The sequence below is a fragment of the Dama dama genome, chromosome 20 (assembly GCF_033118175.1).
Source record: "Dama dama isolate Ldn47 chromosome 20, ASM3311817v1, whole genome shotgun sequence".
In the NCBI taxonomy this organism is placed as follows: Eukaryota; Metazoa; Chordata; class Mammalia; order Artiodactyla; family Cervidae; genus Dama; species Dama dama.
Window position 1 is genome coordinate 28410371 of NC_083700.1, and position 10657 is coordinate 28421027.

Below are 10657 nucleotides of genomic sequence, written 5' to 3' on the forward strand. Positions count from 1 at the left end.
CCCTTAATTGCCCCTCCCCTCACCACTGGTAACCACTAGTTTGTTCGCTTTACCCATTAGTCTGTTTCTTTATTGTTATATTCACTGGTCTGTTGTATTTTTTAGATTCCATATATAAGTGATATTGTACAGATATTTACCATCCTCTGACTTATTTCACTTAGCATAATGCTCTCCAAATCCATCCATGGTGTTGCAAACGGCAACATTTCTTTCTTTTTTGTGGTTTAGAAGTATTTCATTGTATGTATATCTCATCTTCGTTATCCATCATCTGCTGATGGCTGCTTGCATATCGTGGCTATTGTAAATAACGTTATTAACGATGTAAATAATGACTCCAGTATGAACACTGGAGTCCATATATCTTCTCAAATTAGCTTTTTCATTTTTTTTCCAAATATATACCCAGGAGTAGACTTGCTGGATCACATGGTAGTTCTAGTTTTTTTTAAGAAAACCTCTGTACTGTTTTCCACAGTGACTGCATCAGTTTATCTTCCCACCGATGGTATACAAGGTTCCTTTTTCTCCACATCTTTGCCAATGTTTTTATTTGTGGTCTTTCTGATGATAGCCATTCTGACAGGTCTTTTTAATCCCACTAAAATGAACAAAGGATATGTGGAGAGAGCAACGTTACTGAAGATGCTTATTTTTTTAAATCTTGACTTTACATATTGTGATTCAGCAATTCAGAGTGCTAGTTCCAAGCTTAGTCTACCCTGATTCTTCAGTTTATAGATGACCACAGTGAAAAAGATATCTCATAACATTTGTAGATCCAGATAGTCGAGAGGTGGATCATTGCCTGCACATATGTGCTGGTTTTCTTTGAAATTTGGGTAGTGAAATTCCATTTGTCTCTGCTATAAACCACTTCTTCTGCACACTAATCAGAGGCACTGAATTTTATTATTTAAAACTTCTGGATATAAAAATCCATTGAAAACCCTTGTTTTGGAAAACTTTAAGAAAAGATAGTTTCTAAATTATTTTTAAAGGTGCAGATGTTAATTTTCTAATAGATGCCACATATTTTTTTCTGGTGACAAAGTCACGTTTTCAATCTTCAAAACGACTCCTCAAAAGCCCCAGTTGCTTTTGAAACATTGTTGCTTTCTCATTTCTTGTTACTTAGAAGGAGCAGATTAAATATGTTTACTTTTTTGAAAATACATGCTTAGATATAAACTACTTTCTGTCATAAATTTTCATAGCGTATGTGTGTGCACTCAGTTGTGTCCAACTCTTTGCAATCTCACTGACTGTAGCCCACCAGGCTCCTCTGTCCATGGGATTTCCCAGGCAAGAATACTGGAGTGGGTTGCCAGTTCCTTCTCCAGGGGATCTCCCTAACCCAGGGATGGAACCCTCTTCTGTTGTGTATCCTGCATTGCAGGTAGATTCTTTACCACTGCATCAGCTGGGAAGCTCCAAATTTTCACAGAAAGGTCAGTAAATTTGAAGTACTTCTCTTCTGATTAAAAAAAAAAATGCTAAATTCCATCTCTAAATTCACAACTCTTCAAAGTAATTTTTCATGAGTTCACCAGCACATTTCTATGAGATAGAAACAATTTTCATAGTCACTCCTCATCTCATTAAAAATATACTGTAAAGATTCTTCTATATTTTACTGCTCTTGCTTTAATGAGACGAACCACACCAGAGACGTGTTATAGCACTTACAGTACAATGCATTAGCAGTTAACTGGCAGCAAAATAACCAGTGAGGTTTCCACCGCTAGCCCCTCCTTACACAGAGTATCCTTGTGGCCACCAGACACCGATACAGAGAGGTCTTCACTGTTGGTCAGTGCATTAAGTAATAGAACATTTGTTTCATTTTAGCTGAAACTTAAATACATAGTTCTAGTATTTCATTCCTGCACCCACAAAGGATTAACTTGCACTTCCTTTGGGGTACACATACTCCTCTTTAGGGAACACTGACTTAAAGAATATATTCCAATTCATCTTTTCTTCCTTTCAGGGCTGTATCCACCATAATGTAGCATCATTTCCCCACAGTGTTGCTTTTTCATCACTGAGTTTGAACTACACACCGCTGCCCATTCTCTAATGTCTTCCATGTATTTCACTGCTTTCCCTCGCTCAACCTCAAGACTTACAAATCTACCCAGAAAAGTATGAAATGAGAACACCATTTTCTTTTCCAAAATTGATGCTAATTAAGATATAGGTATAAATATTGTCTATGATTGTAAGATACTGGGAACAACCTAAATGGTCGTACATAGGAGAGAACAGGACATTATACAATAGAGTACCCCATGCAATTATAAAAGAAAAGGCAGAACCTCTATGAGCTGATGCAGAGTGATTTCCAGGATATGAACGTGATGACTCTGTTTTCTTCTTTGCCTCTAGTTCCTAGCTCAGAACCTAGTAGGGAATAAGTAGTCAGTAATTTTTTTTTTTTTAATAAATAAAATCAGGCAATATCAAGCAACCAGAATACAGTCTCAATTCTGGAAGAAGACCCAAAGGTCTCTGATTAGCAAATAGCCATCACAAAGTCTAAGTGACTGATGTCATTTAGAGGGGTAGAATAGCCTTCATGACTTCACCTAAACAGTGATGTAAAGAATGAAGCAACTGATTAGAAGATGCAGGACATGCCAGGCCCAGAGAAATCATAGGCAGAGTAAAGGCAAGAGGCAGAACCGTCAATGACAACTACAAAGTGGACCACGAAACATCGAGGGGTCTGTTAAGGACTCCCTGATAATGCAACATGGACACTGACCCTGATCTATTCCAGGAGTCCCTTGAGCATCAGCTATAGTATAACATGATGCATACCTGTGCCCAAGTGATGACCTCATCACCACATCCACTTATTTATTGTCTATAGACCCCCTTCTTCATGAGGCCACTTGTTACTAACAAAAATTAAATCACATTTCATATGGGCTGACAAATTTCCATCAAAAATTTTTATCAACATTGGTAAAATCAAAAACTTGGCCAATCTCTGTGATGAAATTTTAAAGCATAACATTGCCTCTGGAAGGATAAAGTTTCTGTCAATTTTGGAAAATGAACAGAAACTCTTTTTCCCATGGTCATACCAGTGACCGTGGTCATACAAGGTGATCATACAAGGTGCCATGGCTCCAGATCAGGGGAGATGTGAGGAGAGGGGAAGGTTGCTGGGGGAAGGAGGTGAGGCACGGGAAAAGGAAAGCTAGTGTGGCCATGTGGAAGCTGAGAAACATAACAGCTAGGACAGCTCTTTCTGCCTGGAAAACGTCTGCAAGTCCCCCAGGTCTGCCCCTGAAGCCTCTGCTCTGGGGGCAGAGGCCCAGCCCAGTTCACAGATTCCCCTTCCTCCCCTGATCAGGCCTCTGGGCTCCCCCAGGGTCCTCAGATGCCTCCTCACTGGGCAGCTCTTTGCGCAGCTGAAGCCCCTGGGCCCCCAGCCCTGTCATCCTTGCCCTCGGCTACAGCTCCCAGCCTGCTTCGCGTTCCGGCCGCCCCGCACCCCGCCCCCTAGCCCAGACTTCTCTGTGCTTCCTCTTCTCTAATTTCATCTCCCCCTCCTCCCCCACCCACCCCAGACCTTTTCACTGTGTCTTCAGAAACTCCTGCGCCAGGGTAGGCACATTCAAGCCATATTTCCCACCTGTCTGGGCCTTAGGTGAAATCTAAAGACCTTGCTTCCCCTGGGGCCCTCTGTCAGGAAGGTGGCTTATTCTCCACACCCTCCAGACCTTCAAGCCAACCTCATCTGGCAAGGTTGCTTCCGCACCGCTGTCTTCTATCCCGACTCTCTTTTAAGTCCGACGTCACTGTGCTCTACCACCTCCTACCCTCTCATCTCTGTCACTTAGCAACCTTTTCCATTTCTCCAAGCAAGCTGAAACTGATCAGGCTCACAGTCTTCCTGTCCATGCCCTGCTGACTTCAGTTTCCATGTGGACATCCCGGCCAGCTCCCAGCCTGACTCTTCATTGACCTCCTCAAGGTCACCACCAGTCTTCTCTGGCCACTTTCTCCATGGAACACAGAGTCCTCCCTGCAGGAGTTCTGCTTTCTGGCCACAAGGCACTCCTTCCCACTTTCCTGCTAAGCCTTCTCTTCAGTCCCAGAGCAACTTCCATTCTGAGGTTCCTCTGGTTTCTCTCAGCCTGTTGAGACCCACTTCCCTTCCTTCCTTTCAACCTGGTCCCAGAAGAATCTGGATCTGGCTTTCACCACTGAAACTGCTGTAACAAAAATGGCCAGTCTCCTTGACATTGCCAGATTCAAGGGACATTTTTTCATCCTTTCTTTTCCTGGAATTCTCTGCTAGTCATGATACCAGTCACTTCCTCCTTCTTGAAATACTTGACCATTTGGCTTCAGGATCTCACCCTCTCCTGTTTGTTTCTGCACCTCTTAGGACGAATCTTTGCTGCAGTCTGTGGACTTCTCTATCCTGCCCCTGCTGTGAATGTTGCTGATTCCTCAGGGCTTGCCTTTGGCTCTTGACAGGAGCAGTGGGCTATTCAAAGGAGCAGGGTTTGTTTATTTAGGGGTCCAATTCCCTGATTGCATGCTCATCATGTGTGTAGTACAGTGAGCCTTCCTTTCCTTGCTCCTTGGGTTTGTCTTCACCAGCTCCACAAATGCTGATGTTCTGTGGGGCCCTGTACTTGCCCCCTACTCTTTAACAATGTGCACTTCTCTGGGTCATGTCATTCACATCTCATGCTTTTAGCTGTCACACATGAATTGAAGATTATTTCCAGCTCAAGCTGCTCCCTGAAAACTAGGTTTTGTGACCCAGCTGCCCTATGGAAACTTTCACCTGGATGTCCCATCGGTTTCTCAAACTCATTATGCTCAAAACAAAACTCATCACCAAAGGAACGCAGACCTCAATTATTACTAGTATTATTCAAGACATTATTCAAGATGTGGGAACAACCGAAATGTCCACTGACAGATAAACGGGTTGAGAAGATATGGTGTGTATACACACACACACACACACACACACACACACACACTGAAATATTACTTGGCCATAAAAAAGAATGAAATAGTGCCATTTGCAGCAATATGAATGGACCTAGAGATTATCATATTAAGTGAAGTAAGTCGGAAAGAGAAAGACAAATACCATATGATATCACTTTTATGTAGAATCATTAAAAAAGATATAAATGAATTTATTCCAAAACAGAGACTCGCAGACATAGAAAACAACTTTATGGTTACCAAAGGGGAAAAGGGGAGTGGGGATGAGGAATAAATTAGGAGGTTGGGATTAACATTTACACTTTACTATATGTAAAATAGATAACCAGCAATAACCTACTGTATAGCACAGGGAATGCTACTCAATATTTTGTAATAATCTACAAGAGAACAGCATCTGAAGAAGGAAAAAAGAAAAAAAAAAAATATATATATATATATCTCTGAATTACTGTGCTTTACACCTGAAACTAACATGATATTGTAAATCAACTATATTTCAATCTTTAAAAAATAAATACAAAATCCCCCACTGCACTCGTTATCTACCTGTAAGTCTCTTCTCCTTTTGTCTCAAACCTAACTCAAGGTGGAGATTTGAGCTCCATCCATGGTCTCACATTCTGCTATCACCATGGATATATTCCTTGTACCCATCTCCTCATCTTGACCTTAACTCAAGCCTCTACCATCTCTCAGCTAGATTACTACAGTAACCTCCCAGCAGGTCTTCTTTCTTCAGCCTTCTTCTGTACTGCTGACATAAATGTAATATAATTCAGATTTTGTTCCCTGTTTAATCTCTTCTAAGCTATTTAACATGTTGTTTAAGACCCTCGATGAACAGGTCCCTGCTTAATTCTCTAGACTAATCTCCTTCTACCACCTGCCTGATACTTTCCAACTTAGTAGCATTTGTTTTTCCTCTGCTTAGAATAGCTCTCTTATTCCCTCATTACCTAAGTTAGCTCCTACTCGACCTTTAAGACTCAGCTTGGCTGTTCATTTCTCTAAGAAGCTGTCTCTGATATGCACCATTCCTCTTCATCCCTTCTCCCTTTCCCCTAAAACTGGATTAGTTGTCTCTCCTCTGATCGCCCATAAAGTTTTGTTCAAAGTCTATCTTGGTACTAAGTGTGTGATATAGAAATACTCCTTTTACATGTCTCTCTCCCTCATAAGACTACGTTCCCTAAGGGCAGGAATTATACCTTATTCTTCTTTAACTCTGATACCTTGTATTGTATTTGTCTCATTTGATCAGTAAATAAATACTTCTTTTTGAAGCTAAGTAAGCCAAGCAAGGACAAATGTATGCATTAGAGGGGTGATGTGGAGGGGGATGAGGCCACAGTGATGTGCATTCTGCTTCCGTTTCTGTGGTTCTGTGACTGCCCCAGTGCACCGGCTTCTGCCGAACCAGCTGAAAGCCACTGGAGAGCAGGAATAGCACCACAGTTAGTGACAATGAGGGGACTTCTACCTGAAAATTTCCTCAGCCTTCCCCTTACTCCCAGGCTGCTGGTGTGGTTGTTATCCCTTATGATAAGATACCCAACCAGGCCCTGCCCCTGATCCACTTTGTTCTCCTTGATGGAAAGGCCACTTTTGTCCCTGATGACTGCAGTGCTCCCCAATGTCACAACTCAGCCAAAGTGGACCATCTCTCTGTACTTCTAAGACTCCTTCAATTTGTATTTAACTCCCTATCTCTAAAATCAAGTGGATGCTATCATCAATATGATACAATTTAGTAAATATATAGTATCTTAGATAGGCTTCTATTCTATTTTTTTTTTCCATATGGCTATCATAATTGACCCAATCCATCTGGTGAAAAAAAAGGTCTTCCTGAAGTTGGGAACCATGTGTTCATGGTACTTACTCAACAAGTACAAAATTTGCCAAAGTACAAAATATCAGATCTATACCAGGCATTGAGAAGAACAGCAATTGAGATGCAAGTTCCATCCTCAGAAGACTCAGTCTATTTCAGTGTCTGTTAAGTAGGACATATGCAAGCCACGGAGAAGAACAAGAACATCTGTTGAAGTTGGGGGAGAAAATATTCTAATTTCTTACATTTCTAATTTCTCTTTCTAATATTCTAACAAACTTTTTATCTAAAAAAAGAAATCAGGACTTCCCTGGTGGTTTAGTGGTTATGAATCTGCCTGATGATGCAGGGAACACAGGTTCAATCCCTGGTCCGGGAAGATCCCACATGCCGCGGAGCAACTGAGCTGCCACGACTGAAGTCAGGATGCTCTAGAGCCTGTGCTCCTCAACAAGAGAAGCCACCTCAGTGTGAAGCCCACACACCATAACTGGAGAGTAACCCCCACTCGTCATGGTTAGAGAAAAGCCTGCGTGAGGCAGTGAAGACCCAGTGCAGCCAAAAATACAGATAAATTTAAAAATAAAAAAAAGAAATTAAGTTTTTACTAATATTTAATATGAGCATTGATCCTGGTTCCCTCAGTTGATATTTATGTCCTATAGTCATAAGTCATGTGTAGTATAAGAGGATCCTTGGGGAAGAGTGGGATGCATCAAACCTACAGGGGTTGTCAGTGGAGACCTCAGTCATTTAATCACTTTCAGTGTACTGTGACACATTGCAGCTTGATATGCTTGGTTAAGAGGATTTGCAATTATATTATCTAGCTTTAAGAAAACTAACCCTCACAAAGAAACAAGTGGCTTAAAAAAATTCATTTAAAGATGCCATAAATTAAACATAATACTAATAATACAGGCACAAGGAAACAAAAAATTGATAACCGTCACTCTGTCCACTGCTAAAAGGAACCCTTCATCAACCACATTTTAATAAAAAAGAACAATGTTGATCTAAACAGATCCAATAAGAACATGTCCAAAAACTCTAAATTATCAAGAATGTTAATTAATTCGTAATGAAAGTCAATCTGAGTGTATCTTTTACCTTGAGATAAAGCTAATGATAGCTCAATGCCATGACAATAACCAAGATTTTAAAATATTAAGCACGAAGTTTCACTTCTGATTTAGATGTAAAAAACTGCAGAGAATGTTGTTTCCATTCTAAAAATGAGAAAAATCCAGAAAAAAGAAAACAAAACCCTATCTTGTATTGAACCTATCAGAGAGCTGAGGTCATAAGACAATAGAACAACTTGTGTTTCAAACTCTTTTTTCTGCCTCATTGTGTAGCTTGCAGGACCTTAGTTCTCTGACCAGGGATCGAACTCATGCCCCATGCCTTGGGAGCATGATGTCTTAACCACTGGACCACCAGGGAAGTCCCCCAAACCCTTCTAAGGAGAGACAGAAGACATAAACTCTCTCACCCATGGCAGAGCACTCAAGAAAGAGGTACCGTCTACGACACAAGAGGAGAAAGAGAAATAACTATAAATTTAAGGAACTGCCAAAGGCCGAGTGTGGGCTAGCATGTCAGTTCAGAATAATGAGGGCCCCAACCCAGAGGAGTTTATATTGTTCATAAGCCCTTATTTTTGGACCTCTACTGAGCGCTCATGCAAAAGACTAGAGGTAAAGCATGTATATGGAAGGTAAAACTAACAAGTGTGGGGTCTGACACAAAATGCCATGTGCTTCCCCAGACTCTTCTTGCATGTGAAGCAAAAACTGTAAGCTCTAGGGGAGGAACAGCAAAGACTGTTGCTCAAGACACAGGAAAAAGATGCACTGTGGGAGGAAGGAAGGGCATAAGAAGAGACTATCTCTAGGGGAGAACCACAAAACCATCTTAAGCCTCAAATCCTCAACTGATAAAGTAGAAACTTCCCACCACTGGGAGAGGGAAAGCTGCGCAACATTAGGCATAAATACAAAGCAGAATTTGGCTGCCATCAGCAGAAAGAGCAGGAATGCAGAGAGGGACTGCACACTTGAGGCTCAAGTACATAGGTTCCCCCTAAGACTCAGACGGGGGTAGACTGACAGAGAAATTCTCTTGTCCCTAATGGAAGTAACAATGCATGATCTGTCCAAGGCTGAGTCTGTGGTGAGAGATCTTCTCTGCGATGCTGGCACACAAGAAAGCTAAAAGCTGATGGTGGACCACCAATCCTAAGAAAAACCTCTGGCATAACAGTTCCCATCTGAAGCACAAGGCAAAGACTGCCCACTACTAAAAGAATTTGACGTCTATGGGGTACTGATGGTAAGCATAGCACCAATAAAACCCAAGTCCAGCTCAATTCCCAACTAGATTGACTCTCCTGACTCGGCCCTCCATATTAATGACCTAACAGAAGAACAGTCATGCTTATTTCCTGGCATAAATCATATTTATTTTATTCTCTCTTGTGCCACAAGCAATATATGGTTTTTACTCAAAAATATCATACACACACACACACACACCCTGCTGTTAATAGAGAATGCAATAAACAGGAGAAAACTCAGGTGACACCCAAATGTTGAAACTACTAGACAGTGACCTTACAGTAACTATGATTAGTATATAAAAAGGTATGGTGGAAAAGATAAACAACATGCATAAACAGATGGGGAATTTCAGGAAAGATGGAACAGGTAGAAATGAAAAACCCAATACTGGAGATGAAGAATGCCTTCAGCATGTTCACTAGTAGACTGAACCAGCTGAGAGAATTATTTAATTTGAAGATCTGTCAATAGAAATTATCCGAACAAAAATTCGAAGTGAAAGAAGAATAAAACAAGGACAGTAACAGCAAGATACCAGAGCATCCAAAAGAGCTAGAACAGTATCAAACATTATAACATACTTGTGTTTGGAGTCCCAGGAGGATAAGAGAATGGTTCAGTTCAGTTCAGTCACTCAGTCGTGTCCAACTCTTTGCGACCCCATGGACTGCAGCACTTCAGGCTTCCCCGTCCATCACCAACTCCTGGAGTTTACCCAAACTCCTGTCCATTGAGTCGGTGATGCCATCCAACCATCTCATCCTCTGTTTTCCCCTTCTCCTCCTGCCCTCAATCTTTCCCAGCATCAGGGTCTTTTCAAATGAGTCAGCTCTTCACATCAGGTGGCCAAAATATTGGAGTTTCAGCTTCACCATCAGTCCTTTCAATGAACACCCAGGACTGGTCTCCTTCAGGATGGCCTGGTTGGATCTCCTTGCAGGCCAAGGGATTCTCAAGAGTCTTCTCCAACACCACAGTTCGAAAGCATCAATTCTTCAGCATTCAGCTTTCCTTCCAGTCCAACTCTCACATCCATACATGACCACTGGAAAAACTATAGCTTTGACTAGATGGACCTTTGTTGGCAAAGTAATGTCTCTGCTTTTTAATATGCTGTCTAGGTGGGTCATAACTTTTCTTCCAAGGAGTAAGCATCTTTTATTTTCATGGCTGCAGTTACTGTCTTCAGTGATTTTGAAGCCCAGATAAATAAAGTCAGCCACTGTTTCCACTGTTTCCCCATCTATTTGCCATGAAATGATGGGACCAGATGCCATGATATTAGTTTTCTGAATGTTGAGCTTTGAGCCAGTTTTTTCACTCTGCTCTTTCACTTTCATCAAGAGGCTCTTTAGTTCTTCACTTTATGCCATAAGGGTGGTGTCATCTGTATATCTGAGGTTATTGATATTTCTCCCAGCAATCTGGATTCCAGCTTGTGCTTCATCCAGCCCAGCATTTCTCATGATGTACTCTGCATATAAGT